This window comes from Leopardus geoffroyi, chromosome C3 (assembly GCF_018350155.1).
Source record: "Leopardus geoffroyi isolate Oge1 chromosome C3, O.geoffroyi_Oge1_pat1.0, whole genome shotgun sequence".
Classification (NCBI taxonomy): Eukaryota; Metazoa; Chordata; class Mammalia; order Carnivora; family Felidae; genus Leopardus; species Leopardus geoffroyi.
This window is the reverse complement of record NC_059338.1, coordinates 137489247-137509264: the sequence shown is the minus strand read 5'-3', so window position 1 is coordinate 137509264 and position 20018 is coordinate 137489247. Positions and strand designations below refer to the sequence as shown.

The 20018-nt window shown below is 36.9% G+C and overlaps 1 long non-coding RNA gene across 1 annotated transcript; it reads left to right on the top strand.

Moving 5' to 3' along the window:
• The first annotated feature begins 904 nt into the window (after positions 1–904).
• Positions 905–18574, top strand: LOC123584987. The gene is made up of 4 exons (XR_006705824.1): positions 905–1071; positions 4767–4867; positions 5024–5059; positions 18390–18574. It is a non-coding gene; the product is annotated as an uncharacterized LOC123584987 (long non-coding RNA).
• The last annotated feature ends 1444 nt before the right edge of the window (positions 18575–20018 follow it).

The following is a 20018-nucleotide window of genomic DNA, read 5'->3' as shown; positions in this document are numbered from 1 at the left end:
ATAAGAATGATTCAAAACCACAATGAGATATTATTTTACACCCATTAGGATGGTTAAGATAAAAAAAAAGACAGAAAATAACAAGTGTTGGTACAGATGTGGAGAAATGAGAACCCTGGTACATCGCTGATGGGAATGCAAAATGGTGTAGCCACTTGGAAAACAGTTTGGCAGCTCCTCAAAATGTTAAATATAGAGTTACTATATGACCCAGCAATTCTACAGCTAGGTGTAGATGCAAGAGAAATGAAAACTTTGTCCACACCAAAACAAATGTTCTTAACAGCATTACTAATCATGGCCAAGAAGTAGAAACAACCTAAACGTCCATCAACTGATGAGTGGATAAACAGAATGTGGTGTATCACACAATGGAGTATTATTCAGCCATAAAAAGGAATGAGGTACTGACACATGTTACAACATGGGTGAAACTTGAAAACATTATGTCAAGTGCAAGAAGCAAGTCACAAAAGACCACATAGTGTGTGATTCTGTGTACGGGAAATGTCCAGGCAGATCATCAGAGACAAAAAAATAGATTAAAGGTTACCAGGGCTAGGTTATCAGACTTCTGTCAGTCTGGAAATATTCTATAATTAGATTCTGGCTGGGTGCACAACTATGGGAATATACTAAAGCTCACTGGTATGAGGGTGATGTCAAATTTCAGTAGGGTGAGATTGCCAATACCATCACATAAACAGGAAGTCTGGAGATGGAGGCACTTTGGGACTAGGTTAATGATTTCAATTACAGATAACACTGATTGCTGGACATCAGAAATGAAATGTCCAGCAATTGAAGCTAGGGGACTGAAGCTGAGGAGCAGTCCTGCTTACATCTTGGGTCTTTATAGTGTGACAGCTGACATCATAAAGTTGGACAAAGTTTCTGAGGGAGGGCTGGGGAAAGGAGCAGACGGCTGAGAATTGGTCCTTGGGGGAGCTGCCACTGTCCTGGGATGGGAAGAATCAAGGAAGCAACTGACAGAGAAGGAAGGATTATGCCAAAATCTCTTCAATTCTTTGAACTACAGGAAGAAAAGGTTTTGGGGAGGAGCAAAGAGGGGTAAACTGTTTCAAAAGTAATGAGAAAATGGAATTTGAATTATTTATCATCAGCATCATTAAAATACATGATAAATTTTAAGTAATCAGAGTATGAATAGTGATAATAGCAATACCATTTATATAAACTTTACAAAAATATTCTCATAGACATTATTGAAATCCATTGATTTATTCAACAGATATTTATTGGATGTTGGTTATATGCAAGGCACGTATGCTAGGAGAGAGTAGTATAAAATATAATTTGGTTCTTGCCTTCTTGGAACTCAAAGTTTAGCTTTCGTTAGCATTTCTAACAGATCCTTGAGTGAATTATAAGCAAACCTCTGTGTTAAGAATGTTTCTTAGTGCATTTTTCTATGGTAAGAATACTCCTTTTTTCTGGGTCAAGAAATGTAAATGAAATCAAACAATAAGAAGTCCTAGACTTTATGTCCTTTCTCCAGGAAGCATGGAGATCTGCGAAGATACATCTCAATATCAGCTAACTTTCATTCTGATATGGATGGCAGGTTGATGACATTAGTAAACTAGCCAGACCATCTAAACCCTTGCTACTTAATGTATGGTCTATGGACTAGTTGTGACAGCATCACCTGGAAGCTTCTTAGAAATGCTTGATTGTTTTCTATCCCAGATCGGCTAATTCCAACTCTGCATTTTAGCAAATCCTCAAGTGTTTCCTACGCATGTTCAAAGTCTGTGAAGCGCTGATCTACGCTACTTTCTTAAATGCAACACAGAAATATTTTTCTTCTCAGAGAAAGGGAGCTAAAAGCAGGGAACAAATATTTACTGCAGATCTGTTACGTAATAGGTACTATAAGTCTCCCCAATGTTTTGTCATATGATACTTAATATAACAATAGAGGTAGAATTTATTGCTACTAAGGAGCAGATGGAAAAACAGAGGCTCAAGTGGCACCATTGTCACCCGCCTAGGAAGTGCTAGGACTGACATTTGATGTCAGGTTTTCCATCTCCAAAGCCTTTCCTATTACACCAAACTACCTTTTAAGCATATGAAAGAAGGCATTCTAAAACCTTCCAGAATAAAATGTTACTTAAGAATTTCACTAAGGAAAGCATGATTCAGAATCATATAACTATCAACATTGAGATCTATCTTATCATCGCAAAGTGCTTTCTTTGTTAATCTTCACAATAATCAGGTTAGGCAAAAATTACCTCCATTCTGTAAATAAAAAAGCTGAAGCTCAAAGTACCTAAAAATTTGTACACAGTCATAGAGCAGTGAGTCAGAGTCAGAATGAGGGTGAAAAGGCTTGACTGTTCACTGCTAATGTTCTGGCAGACTAGTCTCTAAAGTCATTTAGGTGCTTAGAAAGCCAAGGTAACTCTTTTACAGCTGTTGGCTGTAGTAGTTTGGAGCCAGCTGGGTTGCTATTTGGGGCATTCAACTTTTGCTAACATGACTGCATAAAACCATGTGGAATTCACCCATCATTATGGATGCCTTTGCCCTGTACTATCCACAAATATGTATTAATTTATGAGGTCGTATGATCAAATCTTTAGAAGAGTGTACAAGGCTCAGCATGATGTGACCCTTGGACCCCCTGCCTATTCTGTCATCTTATGTGACGTGGCTCTTGGCTCTGGATGCCCAGCTTCCGTGGCATTCTCTTATCACTTCCTAGTATAGGCTGTGCCTCTTCCCAACTCAGCTCCTTTGCACAGGCTGTTTCTTTGTCTTCTAACGCTCACTCTCCTCTTCCTTGGCTTATGTTTATTCATTCCTTCTTCAGGCCTCACCCTTAATTTCACTTCCTTAGGGAAGCTTTCCCTAACCCCTTGGTCCACGTCAGGCTCCCCTGTTGGACACTTTCATAATCCCCTGTACTTCTCCATCATGGCACTTACAGTGTAATTAATCATTTGGTTGATTATTTCTTCAAGGAGTAACTTGCTCCACTAAGCTGTGAATTCTAAGAAGGCAAGTAGGGTATTTTATTTTAAACTACTGTCTCCTAGCACACATGCCTTGCACATAATCCAATAAATATTTGTTGAATAAATCAATGGATTTCAATAATGTCTGTGAAAATAGTTTTGTAGATTGTAAAGTTTTATATAAGTGCTATTGTTATTATCACTATTTATACTCTGGTGCTTGAAATTTGTCTTGTATTTTAATGATGTTGGTGATAAATAATGAATTTGTATATGTTAAATTAATTGTAATATATTTTCTTTTAATAGCTGATCCTAACTGTAGCACACCTGATGGCTTTTTAAACGATATGCATAAGAAGGGCAAAAGTTAACCAGGCAAAGACAGGCAGATTTTCATTCGACTGTGACAGGAATCCTAACCAAATAGAAATGATTTAAACTTCTCACCTGACCTCTTGCTCATAAAATGATGAGTCAATCCTAAGAGATTCACACTTAATCCAGAAGAATTTTGGCAAATTTTCTGGTACTACTTGTTCCCAGGAGACAGTATGTGTTTGCAGACAAATGTGTTTGCTTTTTTTTTTTGTCAGAAAACATAGACTATGTTACGCAAGATGCTTCCAACTTCTGCCATAGTCGCTAAGACATTAAGATAAATTTTAATTTATTAGTTCCAACTTCAGCTCTTCAAAGCCTGGTATTCTCTACTCCTTGGCTCTTTTTAAGTGATTTCTGTTCTGTTCTGTGTACCAAACAGACCAAGTCTCTGCCCTCAGGAACTTACATTCTAGCAAAATAATAACAATAGCTAACTTTTATTAAGAATTTATTATATGCCAGACACTGTGCTGGGAACCTTGTGCAAATAATCTCATATAATCCTCACAATCCCATGAATAGAACCATTATTATTTTCACCATCATTTTAAGGAGAGTGGAGAGGTTAGGTAGTTTACTCAAAGTCAGGTTTAAAATTTATTAGATATAGGGGCGCCTAGGTGGCTCAGTCGGTTAAGCGTCCGACTTCAGGCCAGGTCATGATCTCACAGTTCGTGAGTTCGAGCCCGGCGTCGGGCTCTGTGCTGACAGCTCAGAGCCTGGAGCCTGCTTCACATTCTGTGTCTCCCTCTCTCTCTGCCCCTTCCGTGCTCATGCTCTGTCTCTCTCTGTCTCAAAAATAAATAAACATTAAAAAAAAAATTGGGGCGCCTGGGTGGCGCAGTCGGTTAAGCGTCCGGCTTCAGCCAGGTCACGATCTCGCGGTCCGTGAGTTCGAGCCCCGTGTCAGGCTCTGGGCTGATGGCTCAGAGCCTGGAGCCTGTTTCCGATTCTGTGTCTCCCTCTCTCTCTGCCCCTCCCCCGTTCATGCTCTGTCTCTCTCTGTCCCAAAAATAAATAAATGTTGAAAAAAAAAAAAAATTAAAATTTATTAGATATAAACCAGGATGATGTTCATGGCCTTTAGCAGCAGCTAAAGGACATTCAGTATTCAGAATGGATACTGACTATGACTCTGCAGCAGGGTCTAGGAGGCCAGTGAATTCCCTTTACTTCCTGGATTACGGACTGCTCCAGGGGTTGTGGGGGAGGGGTAGATAGATGAGGAAATTAATTGAATTTCAGTGCTGAATGTAAAACAAGACATTTGTAAGAGTTTGGTAATTAAATAGAGTATTAGAGAATGAATTCTGCAGACACATTATTCTGCCTGACACTGCTTAAGCCCCTTGGGGTAGGTAGAACAAGAATGAGGATGTGATCTCTTATCTCAAGGAGCTCAGAACTGGGAGACCTGAGAGTTTGTCTTGGTGCTGATTTCAGGAGTTGGGTCACCTTGAGAGAGTCACCAGCTTTTTGGACTTCTTGGAGATTGGGTTAGTTTTCTAACTGGTAAAACTCAGGGGGGGGGGGGTAGCACAGTGATCTATTTTTATGGAGCCTTAAATCATTAATTACCACTTTTAAGGGTGTTCAGCTTTCTTCACATACATGGAATGTCCCATTTAGCTGATACTGTTTTCTTTTTACAGCGGTGCTGTGATAGCTTGAATCTGAAACTCTACAAGGTAATAAAATTGTTCCAAACTGTTTAAATCATTTAGACCAAGTAAACCCTGTACACAAATATGTAATTACATGAATTGCTGTTATTGATGTTAGAATGAAACTGTTTACCAAATGGAAACTAAAGGTGTTCTCTAATTAAAGTCTTTTAAAATCATGCTGATATTTGTACAGTTTAGACCATAATTATGTTAAAATAATTCTTGGTGCTTCAGGGAACATGTGGCTATAGAAAATAATAATGTTGTTATAATTATTTTCAGTGTGTATTTAATGATGTAATATTTTATGCAATAGTAATGCTCAGATGCAACCGGTTGTTAATGATGTGATTGTTGAAAACAGTAAACTCCATTATCATTAAAAAATCTGTGACTGAGCATTCTACTTTTTGTTGTATATGCTAAAGCATTTTTTTTCATGTGTATGATAAATATCATGTATTGTTTTCATATACGGTTCCTCACCTATATAAATACACCAGAATAGAACTTTCCAAGGTTCACACTTAGAGTGCACTCAGAATGCACACACTCTGGTGTTTATCCTTCCTCACAGACCACACATATTTCTGAATACTGTCAGTAACTGACGTGATCGTAACTGGAACAACAGGAACTAGAGAGATGAGTAAAGAAGAAAAAGATTGACACGACATCTCATCTCCCAGGCCTAATTCCTTTACTACTGGTAGCATGCTACTCCACACCTGTGTTTATTACTTTTAAAGCCTGGATGAACTATACTCAATGAAAGCACTACACCTACTTTAATTACTGAACAAGACTGCTTTGTTCAAATCTTCAAGGCCCTTGCAGCTGGACATGTGCATGTTCAGAATAATGAGACTAAAAAAGTCCTTATTTTGTTGTGTATGAATATATCCATGGAAGAGGACATTCAGCGTTGCTTGTCACAGACAATTCATGGTATAGTGCTGCAGTGTGGGAAAGCTGGAAAGTGTTCACGATCCAAAGGCAGGTGGACCTGGGTTCAGATCATGGTTCTGAAACTTATTAGCTATGTCTGTGGTCAAGATACTTAACTTCTCCAAGTCTCCATTTCCTTAGACCTTGGCTTCTCAACAGTGGCACTATTGACGTTTTAATAATTCTTAGTTGTGAGGAAATTTCCCATGAATTGTAGGATGTTTGGCATCTCTACCCACTAGCTGCCAGTATCAGTTCCCCCTAGTCATGACAATAAAAAATGTCTTCAGACATTGCACATTTCAATAGAGTAAATCACCCCTTTTTAGGATTCACTGCTTCAGATGTTAAGTGTTGGGTTATAGAACCCACTTCATACCTTTGAAGATGCCCACATTCTGGTGCTTGGAACCTAGAAATGTGTAACTTTAATGATAAAAGGTTGCAGACAAACTAAGGGTGCTAATAAATTGACCATAAGACAGGAAGATTATTCTGGATTATCTGAGAATATCTAATGTAATCACAAGGGTCCTTAAAAATAAAAGGATAAGGGAGAAGAGGTCAGAATGGTGCAGTGAGAAAAGAACTAGGATTGAATTTTCTAGCTTTGAAGATGGGTGAGGGGGTCCACAAGCCAAGGAATGTAGGCAACTTTAGAAGTTAGAAAAGGCAAGGAAACAGATTTTACCACAAGTGTATGGGAGGGAACACAGCCCTACCAATACTTTAATTTTATCTCAATGAGGCCCATGTCAGATTCTGTCCTAAAAAACAGGAAGATACCTGTTATTTTAAGCCACCAAGGTTATGGTAAATTGTTATTGCAGCAATAGAAAATTAATACAATAGAACTATTGTGAAAATTATGAGATAATACATATTATTACTATTGCCAGAAAAATAGTAAGTGCTCCACCAATATTAGTGATACTCTTTAGTTAAGAAAAAAAGATTGGGTTATGTCACATTTATCTGTAAATTTTATGCCTTAGGCCTTTAAATTTTTTTTTTTTATTTTTGTGTGTGTGAGAGACAGAGTGACTGGGGTAGGGTTAGAAAAGAGGAGGACAGATGATCTGAAGCAGGCTCTGTGCTGACAACACAGATCTCATGAACCACGAGATCATGACCTAAGCTGAAGTCAGACGCTCAACAGACTGAGCCACCCAGGTGCCCCTGCCCTAGGTCTTTTAAAAGGATTCATGAAACTGAAGGATACCAGACACCCTCTCCCTAATCCTAACCCAAACTCTAGCCATAACCCTAACTCTAACCCTAACCCTTAACTACTAACCACTAACCCTAACCCTAACCCTAACCCTAACTCTACCCTTAAAGTTATCCCTCTGGAGAGGTCTCTGAACTGCAGGATAATAGGCACATACCCTCACAGTGTCCCTAACCCTAACACTAATCATTATTCTGGTCCTAAACTAAACTTTAACCTTAGATCTGAGGGGAAAAGAAAAAAGATTTGGTATATATATATATATATATATATATATATATATATATATATATATCTACACACACACACACACACACACACACACACACACACAATGAAATATTACTTAGCCATAAAAAAGAATAAAATCTTTTCATTTGCAACAACATGGGTGGAGCTAGAGAGTATTCTGCTAAGTGCAATAAGTCAGTTGGAGAAAGACAAATGCCATATCACTTCACTCACATGTAGAATTTAAGAAACAAAATAAATAAGCAAATGGGGAAAAAGAAGGAATGGAGAGGCAAACCAGAAACAGGCTCTTAACTGTAGAGAACACATTGATGGTTACCAGAGGGGAGGTGAGTGGAGAAATGGGTGAAATAGGTAATAGGGATTAAGGGGTGGACTTGCTGTGATGAGCACTGGGTGTTGTATGGAAGTGTTGAATCACTATATTGTATACCTGAATCTAATATTACACTGTATACTAGCAAACTGGAATTAAAATAAAAACTTAAAAAATATTAAAAAAAGGATTCATAGATTTCATGCAACATGCTATCTGGACATGCTACTTGTTCAACTGTAGCAAGAAATTCTTCATTCTGCCTTGATTTTCAAGCTGTTGCTTATGTGTTTCAACCTACAATTCTGTGCTCTATATCCCCAGCTCTCTGAGTCCTTGACTCCATTATCCTTTAAGGTCTTCCTTTTTGTAGTCATTACTCTAGACATGTATCTTTGGCTCTGTCCTTTGAGCTCTCTTTTGAGTGTGATAGTTTTCTTATTTTATGGGTCTTGCACAACAGTGATAACAAGGCATGTAAGCCTATGTCTCAAACCTACAGAAGCAAACCCCCTTCCTGGGATAGAAACAGGACAACTGGAATAGATTTGTTTTATGTACTTTGGTGTCCTGTTGTTTGGTGCCATTACATTTATTTTTTTCCTTCAAGTTTTTAATTTAAATTCTGGTTGGTTAACATACAGTGTTAGAATTTAGTGATTCATCACTTACATACAACACCCAGCCCTCATTGCTACTAATGCCCCTCCTTAACTCATCACCCATTTAACCCATCCCCCTGCCTACTTCCCTCCAGTAACCCCCTCAGTTTGTTCTCTATAGTTAAGAGTCTGTTTCCTGGTTTGCCATCCCTCTCTCCCTTTCCCCAACATGTTCATCTGTTTTGTTTTTTTAATTCCACATATGAGTGAGCCATTATGCTTAGAATCATTACGTTTTCCCAGTAGACTGATCTTTTCATCATTATAAAATGTCTCTGTCTCCAGTAATTTTCTTTTCTCTGAAGTCTACTTTATCTGATATTAATATAGCCACTACTATTTTTTTTAAATTAATGCTTGCATGATATATCTTTTCCCATCTTTTAACCTTCAACCTACTTGTACAATTTATTTGAGGTGAGTTTCTTATAGATAGCCTACCATTGGATCAAATTTTTAAATTCATTATGCCAATCCCTGTCTCTTAAGTGGTATAATTAGATGATTTACATTTAAAGTAATTTTGATTATGTTAGGATTTAAGTCTACCATTTTATTACTTGTTTTCTACTTGTTACCTGTGTCTCATTCCACTGTTTCTATTTTTACCCTCCTCTGGGTTACTTGAATGTTTTTAGGATTCCATCTTGATTTATTATTGTCTTTTTTAGTACATCACTTGATATCGTTTTCTTAATGACTGCTTTAAGTAATACAATATACATATATAATTTATTATAATCTACTGGTATAAATGTTTTCCCACTTTGAGAAAACATACTTCTATTTAGGCCTCTTTACCCTCTCCACCTTTTAAATATAGGTGAGTTTTTTTTAATATAGTTTTCTTACATGTTACAATACATTGAGCACCACATCAGGTGCTGTTATGCTTTTTGTTTCCATCATCAAAATGATTTAAGAAACATGAGGCATAAGGATAACAATGCAATAGCTTGAGAGTCCAGAAATAAACACTGACATTTATTGTTAATTAATTTCCAACAAGGGTGCCAATATAATTCAATGGGGGAATAATAATCTTTTTAACAAACGATGCTGGGACAACTGAGGGGGCATGCCAGAATCTCATCAATTCTCTGAACATCAGGAAAAAAAGATTTCAGGGGGAAAAAGGGGGGTAAACTGTTTCAACAGCTATTGAGAAAATGGAAACGGAGTTATTTATCATCGACATCATTAAAATACAGATAAATTTCAAGCAATCAGAGTATTAATGGTAACAGCAATGCCAGTTATATAAAATTTTATAGTTAACAAAAATATTTTCATAGACATTATTTAAATCCATTGATTTATTCAACAAATATTTATTGGACATTGGTTTGTGTAAGGCATGTGTGCTAGCTCAGCTTTCCACTGGTTTCTATAGGACACCCATACTATCAAGATCAGAAGCAACAACAACTGACACAAATTTCAGAACATTCACAGTGACTCCAGCTCATGTGTATGAACTCTAGCTTATATTTGCTTTCCCTACACTTATGTCAATTTCCCTTCCCATTGCCTGCCCTGTAGACTTCAAGTTTTAGCCTCAGAAGCAGAAAACAACAGCCCTACAGAGATTTATTAAGCTTTACAATTACATAATATCACACTGCTGTAACCAATTCTCTTATGTATATATGTATATCCTAGTGGTATTGCCTCTCTGATTTAACTCTGACAGATACACTAAAACAAATAATCCTTTGTCAGTTTACTACAGACCTCTCCAAACTGGGCTTTCATTATATTAACCAACAATTTGGATTGGTGACATAGTTATTTTTTAAGTAAATATTTTATTTTAGAATAGTTTTAGGTTTATAGAAAAATTGGGAAGATAGTTTCCAATTTCCCCAATCCTTAGTTTACCCTATTATTTTTAATAATAGCTTTATTGAGATATAATTCACATACCATACCATTCACCCATTTAAGGTATACACTCCAATGGCTTTTAGTATATTCACAGAGTTGTGCAATCATCATCACAATCAATTTTAGAACATTTTTATTTTCTCCCCCATGAAAAACCTGTACCTACTAGTAGGCATTTTTCCCCCCACCCTAGGCAACCACTAGCCTACTTTTTTTCTCTCTGGGTTTGCCTATATTGGACATTTCACATACTTTGAATCATCCAATATGTGGTCCTTTGTGACTGGCATTTTTCACTGACACTATGTTTTCTGAATTCATTTATCTTTTACCAAGTATTGTTATTTCATTTCTTTTTATTAGTGAATACTATTTTATAGTATACATATGCCAGCTTTTAAAAAATCCATTATTTATTTATTTATTTATTTATTTATTCATTATTAAAAAAAAATTACATCCAAGTTAGTTAGCATATAGTACAATAATAATTTCTGGAGTAGAATCCAGTGATTCATATCCTACATATAACACCCAGTGGTCCTCCCAACAAGTGTCCTCCTTAATGCCCCTTGCCCATATACCCCATCCCCCCACAAAACCCCTCCAGCAACCCTCAGTTTGCTCTCTATATTTAAGAGTCTCTTATGTTTGTTCCCCTCCCTGTTTTTATATTATTTTTGCTTCCCTTCCCTTATGTTCATCTGTTTTATATTTAAAATTCAACATATGAGTGAAGCCATATATTTATCTTTCTCTGACTTATTTCGCTTAGCATAATACACTCTAGTTCCATTCACATAGCTGCAAATGGCAAGATTTCATTCTTTTTAATCACCAAGTAATATTCCATTGTATATATATATATGCCACTTCTTTTTTATACATTATCAGTCGATGGACACTTGGGCTTTTACCATACTTTGGCTATTGTCAATAGTGCTGATATAAACATTGGGGTGCATGTGCCCCTTTGAAACAGCATACTTGTATCCTTTGGATAAGTACCTAGTAGTGCAATTGCTGGGTCATACAGTAGTTCTATTTTTAATTTTTTGAGGAACCTCCATACTGTTTTCCAGAGTGGCTGCACCAGTTTGCATACCATAAAAATCCATTTATTAATTGATGGACATTTGGGTTACTTCTACTTTTGGGCTGTTAATGAATAATGCTGCTATGAACATTTGTGTACTAGTTTTGGATGGACATACATTTTCATTTCTCTTGGGTATATACCTATGAGTGGGATTGCTAGGTTTATGTTTTGTATTTTGAGGAACTTCCAGACTGTTTTCCAAAGTGACTACAACTTACATTTCTACTGGGAGTGTAGAAGGGATTATTATCTGTCTCTTTTTTTTATTATTAGAGCTATTCTTTTGATTATAGGGTGTGAACTGGAAGCTCATTGTGGTTTTGATTTGCATTTCCCTTATGACTAATGACACTGAGCATCTTTTCCTGTGCTTTGGTGGCCACATGTATATCTTCTTAGGACAAAAGTCTATTCACATCCTTTGCTCATTGTTAAATTGAATTATTTATCTTTTTATTATTGAATTGTAAGAGTTTTTAATATGTTCCAGATACAATTCCCTTATCAGATATATGATTTGCAAAAATTTTCTCCCATTTTCACGTTCTTGATGGTGTCTTTTGAATCACAAAAAATTTAATGTGGATAATGTCTAATTTATCTTTTCATTGCTGTTGTTACTTGTGTTGGGAACATCAACTTTTAAGTGAAATCCTGAACATTAATCTGTTTCATAACACTTTCATTGGCAGTTGAATCATTTAAATACAAAACAAAACTTAGTTTGATAAACTTGGTATCCCATTAGGTAGAAAAGGATAGAAAAGCTGGGGTATAAGTTGAGGGTATACCAAGTAGAACTGTCCCATCATAGCTACATTTATATCAAATGAACTGAGAGCATGTGTACAAGGTACCACAAATGTCTGTTAGAGTTGAATCCGTGCACCACTGAGATATGCTCTACTGACAACCAACCACTTACAATGGTGGTTGCACATAATCTCTTAAAGAACAGATTTACAATGGGAGGGTCAGTGAAACAAGTCATAGTTCCTGTTCCTGCACCTGTTCCCAAGACTGCAACTTGTATTCTTCATCCTTCTCCTCCTCAACCCATTTAATATTTTCCCTATACTTGGCCATTATTTCAGCCTCTCTGGATTCTCTGCCTGGTGGAATCACCAATACCTTCATCTCTGGGGGTACTGAGGCTTTGACTGTCTTATTCCATCAGGCCATAGTTAGTGCATTCACTGTTTATTATTATTCACTGGGAATGGAAACACTAAGGGATGTTCCAATTAGTCCTTCAAGTTGCAAGCTCTTTCCTGACCCAGAAAGTAGCAGCAACCTTGTAATCACAGTCAATTATTACAAACAATAGAACAAGTCCTTTCTTTGCTTGTTGACCCAAGAACACGAGAAGTCTAAAGTGACCAGGCATTAGCTGTAGTTGTGGGTTCAGTGAAACATCATTATGTGACTGGTGAAAGTATTCCCTCCTCTTTGGGAATGAGGACATCTAATCCAGAGTTGCAGAGGTGGGAAACATATATTCTGCAAGTGGGCTCATGAAAGTGATGCTGAGAGGAGCTTGTTGCTTGATTTCTGGACTTGTGTAATGCACTTTTGAAGAGCAGGTACGATACATCATGAATTTGTTCAATGCATATATCACATCCTGAAGGACTCTTCAGCAACACTGTGGGACCTTGTCTCCCAGCTGGCACCTTAACTGAGCCATTCCAAAGATCTATCAGGCTGATGCTCTGGGGAATGTGGTATGTGGAGAATTAGTGTGTCCCATGGCCATATGCCTACGGTCACACACCCTTTTGCTGTGAAATGGTTTCTTCAGTCTGTGACAGTGTTTCACAGGATCTCGTGTTGGTAAAGTACATTCTATAAGCCCTTAGAGAGTGGTGCTGTCAAAACTACTGCAGGCAGACTCAACAAGAAAAAAAAAAGAAAAGACCCAAATAAACAAAATCAGAAATGAGAGATGAGAAATAACAACTGACACTGTAAAAACACAAAGGATTATAAGAGAATACTACTAAAAATTATATGCCAACAAACTAGAGAACCTAGAAGAAGTGGATAAATTCCTAGAAGCATACAATCTTCCAAAACTTAACCAGAAAGAAATAGAAAATCTGAACAGTTATAAGTAATGAAACTGAATTGGTAATAAAAAAATGACTTAAAATAGAAGTCAAGGAACAGATGGATTCACAGGTGAATTCTACCAGACCTTTAAAAAAGTGTTAATACCTATTCTCCCCCAGCAATTCCAAAAAACAGAAGCTTCAAATATATTCCACAAGGCCAGGATTATCCTGAGACAAAAATCAGACAGACACTACAAAAAAAGAAAACTATATGCCAATATCCCTGATAAACAGAGATACAAAAATCATTAACAAAATATTACCAAATTGCATACAGCAATACATTCACAAGATCATTCACCATGATCAATGGGATTTATTCCTGGGATGAAAGGATGGTTCAATATTTGCAAATCAATTGATGTCATACACCACATCAACAAAATGAGGATAAAAATTATATGATCATCTCAATAGATGCAGAAAAAGCATTTGACGAGATTCAACATCCATTCATGATAAAAACTCTCAACAAAGTAGGGTTAGAGGAACATACTTCAAAACAACAAAGGCCATATATGAAAAACCCACAGCTAACATCATACTCAATGGTGAAAAACTGAGAGCTTTATCTCTAAGGTCAGGAACAAGACAAGGATGTCCATTCTTGCCAGCTTTACCCAGTGTAGTACTGGAAGTTCCAGCCACAGCAATCAGAAAAGAAAAAAGAAATAAGAGGCATCCATATTGGCAAAGAAAAGTTAAACTGTCATCATTTGCAGACAATGTGATATTATACATAAAAAAACCTAAAGACTCCAGCAAAAAAACTACTAGAATAAACGAATTCATTAAAGTGGCATGATACAAAATTAATAACCAGAAATCAGTAGTGTTTCTGTACACTAATAACAAAGTAGGAGAAAGATAAATTAAGAAAAAAACACCATTTACAATTGTACCAAAAAAGAATAAAACACCTAGGAATAAACTAAACCAAAGAAGTGAAAGTCCTGTACTTCAAAGACTATAAAACATTGATGAAAGACATTGAAGAAATTGAAGATGACACAAATGCAAAGGCATTCCATGCTCATGAATCGGAAGAATTAATATTGTTAAAATGTCCATATCACCCAAAGTAATCTGCAGATTCAATACCATCCCTATCAAAATACCAACAGTATTTTTCACCAAACTAGGACAAATAATACTAAAATTTGTATGGAACCACCAAAGACCCTGAATAGCCAAAGCAATCCTGAGAAAGAAGAACAAATCTGGAGGTATCGCAATACCAGGTTTCAAGATATATTACAAAGTTGTTGTAATCAAAAAGTATGGTAATGGCAAAAAAATAGACACATAGATCAATAGAACAGAATAGAAACCCTAGAAATAGACCCATGATTATATGGTCAATTAATCTTTGACAAAAGAGGCAAGAATATACCATGGGGGAAAGTTTTTTCAACAAATGGTTTTGGGAAAACTGAACAGCTACCTGTAAAAGAGTGAAATTGGACCACTTTGTAACATCATACACAAAAATAAACTCGAAGTGGATTAAAGACTTAAATGTTGAGACCTAAAATCATAAAAATCCTAGAAGAGGACACAGACAGTAATTTCTTTGACACTGGCCATAGCAACATTTTTCTGGCTATGTCTCCTCAGGCAAGGAAAACAAAAGCAAAAATAAACTTTTGGGAGCACATCAAAATGAAAAGTTTTTCCACAGCAAAGGAAACCAACAAAACTAAAACAAAAAGACAACCTACTGCATGAGAGAATATATTTACAAATGATATATCTGATAAGGGCTTAATATCCAAAATATATAAAGAACTTATACAACTGAACACCAAAAAAACCCAATCAAATTAAAAAATGGGCAGAGGAACTGAATAGACATTTTCCCAGAGAAAACATATAGATGGCCAACAGACACTTGACAAAGTCTCAGCATCACTAACCATCATGGAAATGTATATCAAAACCACAGTAAAATATAATCTCACACCTGTCAGAATGGCTAAAATCAAATGGACAAGAAATAACAAGTGTTGGCGAGAATGTGGTGAAACAGGCACTCTCGTGCACTGTTGGTGGGAGTGTAAATTGGTACAAGCACTGTGGAAAGCAGTATGAAGGGTCCTCAAACCTAAAAATAGAAATATCATATGATCCAATAATTCCACCATTGGGTATTTGACCAAAAGAAAATGAAAACATTAATTCAAAAGGTATATGTACTTCTATGTTTATTGCAGTATTTACAACAGCCAAGATATGGAAGCAACCTAAGTGTCCATCAATAGACAAATGGATAAGAAAAATGTGGTATACATATACAATGGGATATTATGCAGCCATAAAAAATATCATGAGATCATTCAGACTCCGCTCAGTCAGTGTGGAGACTGCTTGGGCTTCTCTCTCCTTCTCTCTCTGCCTCCTCCTGTGCTCGCTCTCTCTCTCTCTCTCTGTCTCAAAATAAATAAATAAACTTAAAAATATTATGAGATCTTGCCATTTGAGACCAAATGGATGGACCTAGATGGTATCATGCTAAGTGATATAAATCAGTCAGAGAAAGACAAATACCATATGATTCCACTCATATGGTATCTAAAAATACCTCAAAAAATGAACAAACCAAAAGCAGAATGAGACCTATAAATACAGAGAACAAACTGGTGGTTGCCAGAGGGAAGGAGGTAGGGGAATGGGCAAAATGAGTGAAGGGGAGTGGGAGGTACAGGCTTCCAGTTATGGAATGAGTAAGTCATAGGAATAAAAGGCACAGCATAAGGAATATAGTCAATGATATTGTAATAGTGACATGTCAGGACAGATGGTATCTACACTTGTGAGCACAGCATAATGTATAAATTTATCAAATCACTACATCATACACCTGAAACTAATGTAACATTGTGTGTCAACTCTACTCAAAAAAAAAAAAAAATAGCTAAGAAAAAAAAAGTACTGCAGGCAGGGAAGTCACATCCTTATTCATCCTTAGTCAAAGACTAATTACTGCTTCTCCAGGATTGAAAAGATCCAGAATAATCAGTTTATCCAAGAGACTAGCTGGTCTTCTCAGGGGCTACCATATATATATATATATATATATATATATATATATATATATACACACACACACACACACACACACACATATATATACATGTATATATATATATTTTTTAATATTTATTTATTTATGAGAGAGAGAGAGAGACAGATAGACAGAGCATGAGTGGGGGAGGGACACAGAGATAGAGAGACACAGAATCTGAAGCAGGTTCCAGGCTCTGCGTTGTCAGCACCGAGCCCAACGCAGGGCTTGAACTCACGCACCTCGAGATCATGACCTAAGCTGAAGTCAGATGCTTAACTGACTGAGCCACCCAGGTGCTCCTCAGGGGCTACTATACTGAGAACACAGCTTTGGTCTCCATTTGTTGCTTCCCAGTTCTGTATTCAGCAGTGGCATCTATGGGGAGAGAGCCTGTAATGCTGTGCCAATTTTTAACTTCCAGTGCTGCCACCATGGCTACCCTGTGTGTGGGCACATTGTTCAAGCACTGGGTCAGCTAAGAAGAGTTACTCAGTTCACCCGGTTGCAGTGTTTCATCTACAGTGGGTGTTTTCTGGTGGCTACTAAAGCAAACCAAAAAGCTCTACTTCTCTGTGCCTACTCCCAGAAATCTATCTACATATATTTTCCCAGACCTCCTTCGCTCTAATTTTCCAGTTTTACTGCTTCCGGGAATTAATTAACCAGCCAAGACATCACCACTGCCCACTCCTCAACTGGGGTTATGGACAATAATACAGAAAACATTTAGAGGGATTCTCTGTAAAGGGGAGCAGAGGTTTGGGGTGATGGCTGAAGAGAGAAAATGGCTGAAGACAGATCAAGATAATTTTTTTTAAGATAAGAAGAAATCAGAACATGTCACTGCTGATGAAGATAGTGCAATAGAAATGAAAAACTATGATGTAGTACACACAGAAGAGAATTACTGGAGATGGATTCCAATAGACTTGAAATGCATTGTAAATGGCAGTTTACTATTTGAGGATAAGTAATGATACATTTTAATCATTTCTATATAAATGTAATGCAGCTGTACAAATTAATTATTTAAAAACCACATATTAAGCATCTTCCAGGAGATAAGAACATGCTATTTCTAGGACATAAAGCTAGGTAAGAATTTCTTAGAGAACTTACAATCAGAAATGATTGTGGAAAAAGTGATTGCAATTCAATGTGAGAAATGCTATAATAGAAGCATGGAATTAAGGATCTTCATTTTGATATAATATGCTCCAAACGCTCAAATAACTGCTTAGATATATAGAGTCTAACTAAGTATAAAAGATACACAACTAGTGCTTTCAGGATTTAAAAATATCTTTTGTCTACTGTTCTTGTACTTACAGGGGAGAATCAAAAGAGAAACTAGTTCTTTATAATTTGTCTTTTTTTTTTTCCCTCACTGCAAAATAGAAGTGACGTAAATGTAAATGTGGTTATAAAAAGTTACAATTATGAATAATTGGTACTGTCAGTTACGGATCCTGATAAATTGCTGGTATGTAGAATCATTAAGATAATTGGGGGAAAAAAAGTTACAAAATCAGCTACTGCTTCCCTAAAAGGTTATTAGGGGGAAATAACATCAGAATAGAGAAAATGAAGCTGATTTTATTTGGGCTTTACTGGCTTTCACTGAGCATGCATTATGCATAAAACTGCCTAGTATCATTCAGTTTCTAGAAGGTTTACTTTCAGGGGCAAAGGAAAGTGCAACTCTAGGAAGAAGAATGTAAGTCCAGAGACAGAAAACGTCTTCACATTTTAAGGAGATGTTCTGTATTTTTCAGATTAATACCACTGATGTGTAAAGTCTTCAGAGGAGAACATGGATGAGGGCCAGATGGAGCTGAACCTGGGCAATAGACAACAATGACATTTGGGAGTGACCAGGGCTGCCCTAAGCCAAACCAAGATCCATCATCTTTCCCGTATCCAATCAGCCTCATTAAACTGCTTCCATTTCCCACGTGAAGTGTGTTCTCTTATAAGATTCAAAAAACAAACAAAAAAATCTATAGTTTTCTAATTTTATTAGGTATAAATTATTTTTTGTCATGATATAAATTGTATTATATTTATATAAATGATTATATATGAACATTGAGATGAGTTACAGTTCACCAGTTGACATATTATATTTTATTTTTATTTAAAAAATTTGTTAGGTTTGGGGCGCCTGGGTGGCTCAGTCGGTTGGGCGGCCGACTTCGGCTCAGGTCATGATCTCGCGGTCCGTGAGTTTGAGCCCCGCGTCGGGCTCTGTGCTGACAGCTCAGAGCCTGGAGCCTGTTTCAGATTCTGTGTCTCCCTCTCTCTGACCCTCCCCCATTCATGCTCTGTCTCTCTCTGTCTCAAAAATAAATAAACGTTAAAAAAAATTTAAAAGAAAATTTTTTTCGGTTTATTTCTTATTTTCAGAGAGACAGAGATAGCATGAGCGGGGGAGGGGTAGAGAAAGAGGGAGAAAGAGAGAGAATCCCAAGCAGGCTTCATGCTGTTAAGGCAGAGTCTGATGTGTGCTCCATCCCATGAACCATGAGATCATGATTTGAACTGAAATCAAGAGTTAGATACTTAACCAAATGAGCCACTCAGGTGCCCCTATATTTTAAACATTTAATTAGATGTTTTAAAATTTTGGAGCCAGTATCATTTTTGTTTCCTTGTCTGAAACATATCAGTGTCCCTTAAAATGTCATAAACATAGGTGCTTTGCAATAATGCCTCGTGGATAAAATTTAGGTGGTATATAGCAAAAAACATGATTCTTTTCTTTTTTCTTATTCAGGAATGCCTCTCCTAACTCAGGTTTATAAAGTTATTCTATTTGTTCATTTAATCGATTTGGAATTAAAAAAAAATTAAAAAAAAAAAAAGGGGGCGCCTGGGTGGCGCAGTCAGTTAAGCGTCTGACTTCAGCCAGGTCATGATCTTGTGGTCCCTGAGTTCGAGCCCCGCGTCGGGCTCTCGGCTGATGGCTCAGAGCCTGGAGCCTGTTTCAGATTCTGTGTCTCCCTCTCTCTCTGCCCCTCCCCCGTTCATGCTCTGTCTCTCTCTGTCCCAAAAATAAATAAACGTTGAAAAAAAAAATTAATCGATTTGGAATTCATTTGTGCACGGTGTAGAGATAGAACTGTATTTTCGCATATATGTATTTCAAATTGCCTCATCTGTTTGATTGTTGGTGGATTGTTTGTTACAGGGGCTGCTTAAGTTTAGTAAGCTACTCAGCTGTCCAGATTGTAGAGAGGTCAGGAGCTAAAGATTGAATGTGTCCCTCCAAAATTCTTATGCTAAAACGCTAATCTCCAATGTGATGGTATTTGGAAATAGAGCCTTTGGGAGGTAATTAGGTCAATGGGTGAAGTCCTCATGATGGGATTTGTGCCCTTACAAGACGAAACTCGAGGGGCACC